Genomic DNA, 12093 nt, shown 5'->3' with positions numbered 1-12093 from the left:
AGAGGGATTTTCTTTATAGGGGAAACCAGTTTTCCATACCGAGACAACTCTTGCACGAGTATTTCGTCTTTGATAAACGGAGGTACGTTAGACAATATTACCTTTTTAGACGGGGAACTCAAAGGTAAAACAGTTACGAGTGAACCATTCAACACAACGCCGCTTTGGACAACATAATTTGCCTTATTAAACTGTTTTAAAAAAAATAACAATTGCACTGTTCATTCGCGATGCCGAGACAATATGATCATGTCCCACAATCTCTCCCACAGCTAAACAAACCTGCTCCACTTTAATTCTAGACTCCACCTTCACTCCATGGCGGCGGGTTAAGTCTTTAAAACTCATTGTGTCTGGGTTCGTAATGCCTCCCAGCACAACGCTGTTGCAGACCTAAACACCTTTCAACTTTAAATCCATGAACAAGTTCAACACATAAAAACAAACATACACAAAAAAGATAGAAGATAGAAAAGTTTGTTAGCACACGGCCTCAACACGCACTCACCCTCACCACACTCCGTTCACTCCCAGCATCCACTCCGACAGACAGAGAGAGAGAGAGAGAGAGAGAAAGAGATGTTACTCCAGTGGTTTATTCCATGTCAGCTCCACAATAACAAAAAAGCACCACAAAAGTAATTACAAAATGGCTCATATGATAGGTGTGGGTTAGAAATATTAGTCCCTTTTTTACTATCAATTCTTCTCCCTGCCCAGTAGATGGCAATATGCACAAAGAATACCTATCGCCAAAAACTAAGTAGAAGAATGTGAAAGATGAGATTTAAAGTTAAAAAAGGACTTAAATATTGATCTGTTTCCCACCCACACCTATCATATCACTTCTGAAAACATGGAATAAACCAATGGGGTCATATGATTTACTTTTATTTTGCCTTTATGTGCTTTTTTGAGCTTCAAAGTTCTGGCCACAATTCACTTGCATTGTATGGACCTACAGAGTTGAGATATTCTTCTAAAAATCTTTCTTTGTGTTCAGCAGAAGGAATGGCATGAGGGTGAGAGAATTGTAATTGTTGGGTGCAATATCCCTATCAAATTGAGGGTTTTGAAACAGCAAGACACATAAGGCATTGTCATATTACTAGGGTGTGTCTTAGTTATGGATTTCAAAAAAAGGGTATGTGTGCGTGTGGAGAATTACAGGATTTTCATTCTCTTTCCAACAGATGGCAGTGACTGTGAAATCAGACATATTGGTAACTAGTTACTATATTTATTATATTCATGTATTTCAGTATATAAATTCACTGTCAAGGGATTTTTGTAAAAGATCTGGTTGCATTTTAAAGTAATACAAAACTGATTATTGAAAACTGATCTGATCCTGTCGTGGAAAATCACGATGAATCTCTCTAAGTTGTAAGAAAACTCTCAGAGCCTTGAGTTCCAGATGCCAAAGTTGTCGTTTATTGAACACCAACAAACATGAGACCGGTCAGCTGTCTGTTCTGGCCTTATTGGCCTTTATTCTCCTAAGTTCTCAGTTATATACAGGGGCGTGTCTAGGGGGAGGCTGGGGGAGTCAGTGCCTCCACAAGGATAAGTTCTGCCTCCCCTGAGAATTTGAGAAATAATCTGTCCATCTGTTGTTTTGAGTGTAGCCCCGAATGTATTTTGAATAGTTGACTGACAAATATGAAACCGGACAAAAGCCTATGTAAACCCCCGAAATCATAAGTTGCCTTATTTCATTGTGCTTTGGCTTTGCACATACTGCATACAGCCTGTAAAAATAGACATAGGCATAATCTAGCCTATAGAATAAGTTCTTTTGCAGTCGGTAGCCTATGGGCGACTCCGTTTCTTCCTCTCTGTTGAATATGCAGCAGGTAAAGGAGGAGCTTGCACAGTCGTTGACATCAACTAACGTTACTTAGTGGCGAGTTAACGCCAATTAGCAGGAAAGACAGCAAAAATTAAGCAAATGAGCCTTTGGAGATTTTTCCAAAAGAAGTCAGTGGGTAAGAATTCACATTTGTTTTTGTCCTTAAAGTCTTAAGATCATCATCTAGCTGGCTTTCATCCACAGTAGGCTAAACCTCAAGAGTTGTAGCCTCTAACCTCCTTGTTTAGACTGACGCAGCTTGGTAGCTCTGAGGTAACGCAGTCGCCTCACTCGCCAGAGACTGCGGTTCAAGCCCCTTTCGGAGTGTACTTTTCTTGTTTATCAGGTGTTGTTTTCGCTAAGGATAACCAATAAGCATTAACATAAAATGTATGTGTGACTTGTTTTGTGATATTAGTCTGAAGTGAATATACACTTTGATTTGATTAAATGGTTTTGTAGAGTGTAGCAAAGATGAGCAACAGACTGAGGAGCAGCAGCTGTGCCAGAATCAGGCATGGAAACTGGTAACAATTCATAAGTCACTTTACTTTAGAGAAAGTTAAAAGTTAAACATCGTTTATCTCAATGATCCTAATGAAAGGATTTTGACAGATCAATTATTCTCATAGAGATGATGAGAATTATATACAGTTCGATGCCATAGTGTGTCAATGAACTTAGACTAAAGTCATTCATATTTTGCTTTAACTTAGGATTTTATACATCATTTTGACTATTTATGTCAAAAAATATAAATTATTTATATTAAATATTTTTTTTACCTCACTTTACTTACTATAATATAACTCTTTTGTGATGACTTTATGTTAATGTACATGACAATTCAAGAATCATGATAGATCTTAGGGCAATCCCACTGATCTGCTCTTCCCAATACATTTTCTTCAATGGTATTGGTCTACAATTTGACATATGTAGCACTTGATGAATTAGTTGTTTGAAGCTGATTTGCAATAAGTTATGTGCTATATCTGTTCTTTTGCATACAGATGATTCAGGGAGGAGAGAGGATGTTGAGGATAGTACTAGAGTGGAAGATTTAGGAACTGTAGAAACAGGCCCAGCAAGAGCAGAACTCAAAGAATACCCTCTCACCAGCTTTGGACTACAGGGAAGTGGTTGCTAGTGTGAAAATAAAATTGTCTGGGCTAAGCCCCGGATGTCCTTCAATGCTGGAAACGTCTCTTTATCTGATGATAAATTACAATTTAAAAGTGGATTGTTTTGTGCATATTTTTCCATCGCCTGCAGATGAGTGAGGTCTGACACAACAAAAATCCAGTTTAAGCCCTATAGTCTAATAGGGGCCCTGTGCCTATCTCTGGGTTCCTGGCTTAGAAAAAGATATGCACTAAAACAGATTGTGTGTAGTATAGCTTAATTTTGCTCGATTTTTTCAATTGTTTATGTTGCCCCCCCCCAAACAAGCCAAATGCCCCCCAAACATGATATCCTGGTAACCCCTCTGGTTATATACTTTTTGTTATCTTTTACCCATTATCTCTGACCAATGGGATTATTGCCCCCATCTCTTTCCCTCGCCACCAATATGTTTTATTTCCTTCGTTAATTAAATATTGGTGGAAAATCCCCCATCTATCTATTTTTAAAAAACTTACATCAGCTGGTAACTTCACATATTTTGAACATATGTTATAGTTCATGGTAAGAACACTTCAACTTAGAAACATTTGTGTAAGAGAAAACAACCTTGTCCTCACCATGTACCTTTTACAATAAAGCGGTCTTGTTTGCTCATACACATTATCAAAAGAAAACACCAGCTGCAAAGATATCATACATTCAGCTCATTAGGACAAGACACCATTCATATAATAACCTAATGAAAGAAAACACCAGCTGCAAAGATATCATACATTCAGCTCATTAGGACAAGACACCATTCATATAATAACTGATTAAAAGTATCTTTGAAAAGATACATGCCAGCATGAAGGAAACACACCAAGGACTCATATCAGTATACTATTGATTAACAGAAACACATTTTGTTTTTGAAGGTTTTTTAAAGGGATTTTAAGGTATACACCTGTTGTTCAAGGATATCAACCAATATCAGCCATTCTTTGTGTTTTCTGCAGCATCAACACTTTTAGTAACCTCATATGCTCTCTCCTGGGTCACACAAAGGCCTGGAAACTCATATAAGTATTTTGATATATAAAAACATACTAGAATATTGAAAAATATACTATAATCCCTGTCGATCCAGCCTTGATCTAAAACCTCAACTGACCTGGATACTGCAGGTCCCATACCAAGCCCACTGACGGTTGGTCTTTTGAATTCATTACTCTGAAATCTTATCACAGAATTGCTTATATTTTTCAAAGCAATAATTTTTTAACTTTTAGCAAATTGGCTGGTGGAAAAAAATGCCAGTTCTGGAAGTTTTGCTTCTATTTGAAATTCAAGAAAACAAACTTTCTCAAGTGTTTTTCTTTCAAAATATAAAGGAGAGCTTTTCTTGTTACAGTAGAAATAAGCCCACACATAATGGCAGTGTGAAAGCATTTGTGTAGTGATGTAATGAATTATGATCTACCTTTTAAAAAATATTGGACTCTGCACATTTGTGATCCAGTCAGATCCAATCTTATTTTTCTTTATTTTAGTAGCACATGAATAGAATTTACAGGGGTGGATTTGATGTAAAAAAAAATAAAATAAAAAAAAAATATGCCACAAGAAGGTGTGCGTTATACAGATTTTTACCATGGGTAAGGGATGTGCTTTAGCACAATCTAAAGTTGTCGTAAAATGAGCACTGAACGTCTCTTAACTATAGGAACATCTGAGTCCTTCACAGTGCCTATCATGGACACTAGATCTTTACAAGGCCATCAGAGCAACAGTCATATCTCTGGGAGATCTGCTGTCTAAGATGGTGAATGGACATTCTCACTTGACCTTCAGTGTTCAAGCCGCTGATCTATCGAGAGGTGAGACAACAGCACTAATAATAACACAATGATAAAACATTGATTAGCAAACACACAAAGTCTCTTTACAATCTATGAATGTTCTAAACTGTTTCACTTTTTTTAATATATGAGAAAATTAACAGACAGTGATGGCTAAAAAATATTAGGTCACAGTATGAAATCTAGATGACGAATTTGCAAAGTACCAAACACAGTTGGTCACTCCTAATTGTTTATCGACCAGCCTCTGTGAGCTTACATTGACTGCAAATTTCAGAAGCTCATTGTGTACAACACTGCTGTGTCATTTAATCCTGATTAACATAGGCTATATAATTATCCCACTCATGACGCAGAAGACAGTGCAGGCCTTAAAACATGAATGGTTTACAATGATGGAATGGACCTATTTAGAGACAAATGAAGGTTGTTGTGGACTGAAAGTTGTGCAATGACAAGAAAAGAGTAGATAGCCTACCATCATTCTTATGAGAAACCAAACAGTGATGTATGTGTTCAATTCTTGATTGTGTTCTTTAAATATGTAAATAGATATACAACAGTTTGCAACGTGGCTCGTCACTGGAGTTAATTCATTTTGTTAACATTTTAGATCCACTGTCTTTGTCCAACTTAGTGTTTAATGTATCATTTGTCATAAGAATGCACTGGATTGAACTTATTAACAAGCACTTTAGTACTTTACATGTTTAGAAAAAAAAATATTATTCAATAAGTCACGAAATACTTGAACATTGCATTTTTAATGGGGGGAATAGCCTATTAATGAAAGGAATTGTTCATAATTTGTCACCATATTGTCTGACATTTCATTTACACGCAGGCCTACGTTTTGATTAAAACACTGTGCATTTACAAGGGGAATATATAATGACTCACGAATAGGACAAAAACATTTGGTCTATTCCCTCCACAAAGCTATTGTATTGCTTCGGAAGACTTTGTAAGAATTATTATTTTTAAAAGTCCTCTTACAGTAACCATGAACAACTCAGTGGAGAAGCATGGAAATTAATTGGTCAAAAGGTGTGGGAACCCTTAAATTGGTTGTCTGTTTACATTAAGTTGGGATAGTAGAACATATTTTAACACTGGCGGGAAAATGTTTTACCAGTCTGGTGTATTTTTTCAATTCTACCAGCAGAGGGCGTCGTAAGTCTTGTTTTACTTGGCTTTTTAACAACTCTGATTTACGAGTGCAACCCAGTCAGATTTCAGATCAAAATTTCCGGCGCTTCCTAGTTTAGCGGGTGTGCGTGCTCTTGTAGTTAAATTGAAGACGCAATCCGTCGAACCAGACTCGAGAGTAACTTTACACTTAAAGAGACAAAAGAAACCTTTCACGGTTTCGTTTGTTTACTGATGCCACATTTGATGTGTTCAAGATAAAACCTTTAAGATGGTCGAGTGATATTTACTTTTAGATGTTTTGAATCAATATGTGGCAACAGTTATAGAAAGGTTAATAGGAAAAAAGAGTTAAACAGTTAATAGAAAAAAGATATGTTAAATATGCAATTTCAGTCAATTTCAATTTCAAGCTTTCACCTTAAAGGGATAGTTCACCCAAAAATGTGTTCACGCAAAAATCTCATGCTTTACTCACCCTACTGGTATCCCAGATCTGTTTCTTTCTTCTGCAGAACACAAATTTAAGATTTTAAAAATAATATCTCAGGTGAATGGGTGCCAAAACTTTGCAGCTGCAGAATCCACATAAAGGCAGTATAAAAGTAAACCATTAGACTCCAGTGGTTAAATAATAACTTCAAACATGATATGATATGTGTAGGGGAGAAACAGAACAATATTTGAGTCATTTTCGTGTCATAAATTCTCCTCCCTACCCAGCAGGGGGTAATATTCATGAAGAATGTGAATCACCAGAAGGAAAATGTAAAAGTGAAAGTGGATATTAACTGAGCAGGGTAGAGAATTTATTGTAAAAAGGACTTAAATATTGATCTGTTTCTCACCCACACCTATCACATGGCTTCTGAAGAAAAGGATTAAACCACCAGAGTCATCTTTAGTACTTTTATGTTGCCCTTATATGGATTTTGGAGCTTGACATTTTCAGCACCCATTAACTTGCATTGTATAGACCTACACAGCTGAACAATTAATCTAAACACCTTCATGTGTTTAGCAGATGAAAGAAATTCATACACATTTGGAATGACATGTCTGCCAAAAAAGACAAAAATATCCCATTTAAGACTGTTAGTAATTGTAGCTTTCATATATCTGTATTTGCTGTCTCAGAAGTGGGTGGTGTTGATTGTGACGTTATATGAGGAGATATTTCAAGAAAAAATACAAATGAATAAGAATTAGCTCTTAAAACACTGACTATAAAGAAAACATTCCCAAAAACTTAAAATCTGAAGCAACAATCACATTAAACAAAAGTCTGTTTGCAACAGAGAACCATGTAGCCTAATTCTCACACACACACACACACACACACACACACACACACACACACACACACACACACACACACACACCCATCCTTGTTTATCCAATAACTTGTTCGAAACAGCACAAGCCGTGACACTATTTCTGAAGTGATATTTTTGAATTACTAATGGAGGCTTGGACGCATCATTTGCTTTGAACCAGCAACGGCAGATTCTGATCTGTTGCGTAAGGAAGTAGTTCCATGCACAAATGTGTTGCTTATGACTGTACTCAGTTTTTCCCAATTTAAAATATTTACTTGTTCATTGAACTTTTGGATATATGCAATATCACACTCGCAATCATAAAGCAGTGCTGATGTAGGGCCATATCGCACTCTTGCACATGTGATATTGCTTAAATATATATATACTTACAATCCGATATATTAAATATATATATATACTTATACTCACAACCGGGGTGGCTGTGGCTCAGGTGGTAGAGCGGGTTGGCCACTAATCGCAGGGCTGGTGGTTCTATTCCTGGCCCACATGATTCCACATGCTGAAGTGTCCTTGGGCAAGACAGTAAAAACCAAGTTCCTGCCAATGGCAGGCTAGTGCCTTGCATTTTATATACATATATATATATATATATATAAAATGCAATAAAAAATATATATTTAAAAATCTGTGTTTTCATCATTTTACAAGCAGTAAATAAATAAGGAAATTACATTTTCATAGATAAAACATAGATGCATGCTTTTTTCCTCCCTTTCCTTTTCCTCAAAGTACTCTTGAATAAAAGTTTTATAGATGGGGCCATTGTGGCATACAATGTGAGTATTGTATGTATACACTTATTGGGTTTGCTCTGATCTGCTTTTACATATTTTCAGCCTTGAGTCATAAAAGACCTCAAAATCCTGCAAGGATCCTGAAAAGCAAAATTAAAATGCAGATTCGGGTGAGGAGCTTCAGGTTATGTTCACATCGACAATCAGTATGGGGGAAAAAAATGTGTCTTAGTTATTTCACCTGTGGCATAATTGTTGTTCAGGCTGGTTTGAATAGTTCTGTTCTGCTGATCTCCTGGGATTTTCATGCACAACAGTCTGAGTTCACACAAAAGATGAGTTCTCTTAGCAAAGCAGATTTATTGGGTTTGCTCTGATCTGCTTTTACATCTTTTCAGCCTTGAGTTATAAAAGACCTCAAAATCCTGCAAGGATCCTGAAAAGCAAAATTAAAATTCAGTTTGAAATGTTTGCTTTTGGTTATTTTAAGCTTTTTGTAATTAATCTGGTGTTTTGTCATTTTCAGATGCTTATTTTGAGGATATGCTATGATTCACTGAAGTTGTTATACAGAGCTTTGAGAAAGAAAAGTGTGTAGTGGTCTAAGCACATAACTGGTAATCTGGTAATCAGAAGGATGCTGGTTCGAGCCCCACAGCCACCACCATTGTGTCACTGAGTAAGACACTTAACTCCAGGTTGCTCCGGGGGGATTGTCCCTGTAATAAGTGCACTGTAAATGCATAAATGTAAATGTAAAATCACAGATCTAGTCTGGAAAAACTGCAGCAAGTGCTTTATAAATGATAACAGCGCTTAATATATTATTTAAATGGATGGTTCCACCCAAAAATGAACATTCTTCTCATTTATTTACCCTCACACAAATGTATATGACTGACTATGCCAATAATAACCTAACTGTTATTTCATGATTTTTATACTGTTTAATATATAATATACAGTATATATGTATTTAAACCACCAGGGTCATAAAGAATCTTCTCTCTGATCTAGGCATTCCTCAGATTTCAAAACTTTTGTTGGATCACGTTTAAAGAGCAAGCCTAATTTTTTCTGCCCCCTCTTCCTTGTTTTTCAAAGCTCTTCCCCTCTTTGCTGGCTCTACACTAGAGAATTTTTGCCCCCAGAGGTCCTGTTCAAACACACACACACACACACACACACACACACACACACACACACACACACACACGGCTATCCTTATGAGGACTATCCATAGATATAATTATTTTTATACTGTACTAACTATAGATTCTATACCCTAACCCTACCCCTAAACCTAACCATCACAAAAAACTTTCTGCATTTTTACATTTTCAATAAAACATAAACCACATTTATAGCATAATACCCTTGTAATTACCAGTTTGTAACCTAAAAAGTCCTTGTAAACCACCCAAACCCACAAAACAAAAGCAAATGGTTTCCAAGATCCCAGAAAAGATCTCCTTTTATTGTGAATTTGTCACATATAGGCCATTAAAATACTGCAATGAAAATGTTTGTGCTTGAAATCTGACCCTATTTTGTGTTTCCTGGGCATCACAACATTCACAATCCGAATTGCTTCAGTTGCAAGGCTGTACATTCTGTCACACGAAGAATCAAAAGTAAATGTTAGGCAGAATGTTAGCATCAACCTTTTTTTTTTTCATTCAGTGAGTGAAATTATTAGGCCTACACTTAAATCAAATCTTCAAATATGCCTTCTCTCTGAACTAGTACTAGTTCAATAGTACAATAGACAATATGTCTAGCCATTGCACCAACGATTTTGTAGCATTTTTGAAAACAGGGATTGTTTTGTTCTTTTTTTCATTTGTTTCCAAACTGCTTCATGTTTCCTGTCTCCGGGGGTTCTGTTAATACATGATACCTGTGAAACGTAGGATGACCTTTCCTCAACACTGCCTTTTTTAAATTCATGATAGTTGAAGGCATTTGTTTGTTTGTTTGTTTAATATGCTGTGGTTTTCTTTCACAAAGAGATACTTTATAACATGTAAAAATCAGCATCTTAATGAATGTGCAGTGCTTTATTAATCATGTTGCATTGACAGTGGATTTTTAAAGCACCTGTTAAAATAGAAGGTTATAAACAGAGGAGACTGGTGTATTCTAGTGCATATTTATCAGGTTTACATTTGAAATGTGGGTACTACCTCCAAAAAACTATTGAACATTTTCACCGATATTGTCCAGGAAAAAAGGTACATTTCATTGAACACACATTGACCCCAATACCAGGGTATGTTTTCACACTGTATGGGGAAAGATGTCCCATTGGGAACCTGCCATTAAACAGCCGATCATAGGTTGTTTTGAGCTAGCTTTTTAAAGTAAAAATTCTAAAGCACCAAATTATTCATGAAATTAAGTTCTAAATGCAAGTTTGGGGGGAGCTTGTTCATCTGGGACTGGCAATCATATCCCAAGGATATACACTCACCAACCACTTTAAAAAACTGTATACCTACTTATTCATGCGATTATCTAATCAGCCAATCGTGTGGCAGCAGTGAAATGCATAAAATCATGCAGATTCGGGTGAGGAGCTTCAGGTTATGTTCACATCGACAATCAGTATGGGGGAAAAAAATGTGTCTTAGTTATTTCACCTGTGGCATAATTGTTGTTCCAGACAGGCTGGTTTGAATAGTTCTGTTCTGCTGATCTCCTGGGATTTTCACGCACAACAGTCTCTAGTTTACTCAGAATGCTGCCAAAAACAAACAAAAAAAAATATCCAGTGAGCGGCAGTTCTGTGGACGGAAATGCCTTGTTGATGAGAAAGGTCAACGGAGAATGGCCACACTGGTTTGAGCTGACAGAAAGGCTACGTTAACTCAGATAACCCCTCTTTACAATTGTAGTGAGCAGAATAGTATCTCAGAATGCACATCACATCGAGCCTTGAGGCGGATGGACTACAACAGCAGAAGACCATGTTGGGCACTTTATTAGGCCCATAGTTTTCCTAATGAAGTGGTCGTGAGTGTATAAGTGGCGGCTTCCCTCGCACCGGTGACAATTTTTCGGCATCCCTCCGCCTCTCCACCTTTATATGTCATAACACCTATGCCAATCATTATTTTAAAATGATCTGTCTATTTCATGCTTTAATCAGATAGTGTTCGAGGCCCTCCATTAGGAAAGCACACCAAATCTAATAATGAACCAGTGTGCTCATTAAACAGCAAATATGTACAAGGTAACATAGAAATGTATTAAACTATCATAGAAAACCACTGCCAGAGAAAACAATCATTTGTAATTGGGCTTTTGACTAAATCTAATAAATACTGACATAATAGCCCTTATGACAACTTCCCTGCATGACAACTGGCCCCAGTCTCCAATGTTTAATCACAAAAAGCTCACATATCTGTTGTCTTTGCCTGATTTCTGGTAACAAGTGTGTTTTTAGTATTGTTAATGTGTAATAAAAGGAAGGTAAAACTGACTTTTTGGCATAGTGTTTCAGCTTACACACAATGTATGATTCTTAATTGTGTTGAGTTTCGACGTGGGCCTAGGAAAAACTTTATAAATTCAAAGCGTTTGAGATTATTTTTAAGGGAACGAATGTCTGATTACTCAACCCAACAGCCATTCACACATCATAACACATTGTCTTTGGCAAAACACAATCTTGACCCAACCATATGGTAGTAATCATTGCCTTACTGTCATAAAGACATCACTTGCTTATTCACAGGAGGAATGCTACATTGAGATTATGACAAATACAAAATTGAAGGGAAGTTCACTAAAAAGCACTTTAAAGGGTTAGTTTTTTTTACATTTGGCAGAATGTGTGCATGTGCATTCCCAAAAGATGTAATGAACCTGAACGGTGACTTAGGCTAACAGACTGCCTAAAATCTAATTTCACAAAATCTTTCTTGTAAAATCACCACTTCCACAGAAAAGGAATAAATCATAAGGGTGTGTAATAACATGAGGTTTAGTAAGTTAGTTAATATCCACTTTTTTATCAGCATTTACTTTAATTTTGACTC

Source organism: Xyrauchen texanus, chromosome 18, assembly GCF_025860055.1.
Source record: "Xyrauchen texanus isolate HMW12.3.18 chromosome 18, RBS_HiC_50CHRs, whole genome shotgun sequence".
Lineage (NCBI taxonomy): Eukaryota > Metazoa > Chordata > Actinopteri > Cypriniformes > Catostomidae > Xyrauchen > Xyrauchen texanus.
This window is presented reverse-complemented; position numbering follows the sequence as displayed.